We start from the raw sequence: 1,532 nt of genomic DNA on the forward strand, positions 1-1,532 counted from the left end.
ATGGGATGGGAGAGACGAAAGGACACGTGATACTGGGAGGAGGCCTGCACGCACACGCACACACGCACACGCACGCACACACACTCACGTGCACCCTCATGTGCACGCATGCACACACATGCTTGCACCCTCATGTGCATATATGCACACTACACACATGCATGTGTGCACACACATGCACACACACACACAACTCATGCACACACGCGCACACACACGCGCACACACACACGCACACACTAGCCTGTCGTTCCTATAGCATTGTGGGAGGAGCAGCAGCTGTAGGAGCAGGGAGAGAGGGGATTTGACCCCACATAGCTCTCAGCTTCCCTTACGCCACCCTAGGGTCAAAAAGAGAGCTCTCGTCACCCCAGCCTGGTGTCTCTCTGCAAAATCCCAGGGAAGGACTCTGATTGGCCTTGCTCGAGTCACATGGCCTTCTGTTGGACCAATCACTGCAGCCAGGAGAATGAAGTCTGGTATGAGCCAGGCCCGGGACCACCTGAAGTGGGGCAGTAACATTAGCTGCTACCCAGAACCCCCTCGAGCACAGAAGGGGGTGGTCTGCACAAGATTTCAGGAGTGCGACCTTCCTCCCGCTCTCACGAGGTCTCAGCCCTGAACTCCTTGGTGCCCCCAGTTGGCAATGAGAATATCAGAGAACATTTCGGAGGGGCAGTGGGCATGCAGGGGGTCCTATACCATGCCTGAGCCCGGAGACCCTGAGTATTGACTGACAGAGCCACCTAAATGCGTTAAGGGCCTCTCACTGAACTCAGGATGAAGTTCAATGTCCCCGCATCAGCCTGCCAGGCCTGCCAGGCCCCGAGGGATCCTCTGCTGTGTCCGGGGATGGCCTCCCTGTACCGCTTGGGTCCCTGCTCAAATGCCACCCTCCGTGTCCACCTGCTGAGAGAGCTCCCTGACCACACACCACTCTCTATGTGATTTTATGACCCTTGTCACCACCCGAAAATCTCCTGGCTTGTCTGTTTCCTGGAATTGGAGCTTCTCGAGGTAGAAACGAGGCCTGTCTTGCCCAGCACAAGGCCCGGCACACAGAAGAGACTCGATAAAGATCTGTTGGTTGGACGAACGAATGAAGGAATGAGTGAAGGAATGGCCATCCAAAGCCATCCTGACTTAAATCTCAGCAAATGGAGGATGGGAACGGTTGGCCTGCTGCCACCAGGTGGGTAAATGAGCGAATGTCGGCATCTGACGGAACAACATGGCAGCCAGCCCCCTCCTCACCTTCCTACCCCATGATCCACCTTCCCTCCAGACCCGGGCGGCCGGTCCTCTCTGGGCAGTAAAGTCCCCCGCATGGCCAGTCCAGTTACACAAAACCCTTCGGAGGCGACACCTCCATTGGCAGAGCACGTGCGTTCCTGACCGGGCTCCCCCTCACCCGGACTCCACTGCAGATGCAAATCGTGAAACCCCACAGACGCCCTCTGCTCCCCGGGTGCTAAGCACCTCACGTCGCCAAGGCCGGTGACTGCTGCACACGGAAATCAGTCGGTCACGTC

Source organism: Pteropus alecto, unplaced genomic scaffold (assembly GCF_000325575.1).
Source record: "Pteropus alecto unplaced genomic scaffold, ASM32557v1 scaffold45, whole genome shotgun sequence".
NCBI lineage: Eukaryota > Metazoa > Chordata > Mammalia > Chiroptera > Pteropodidae > Pteropus > Pteropus alecto.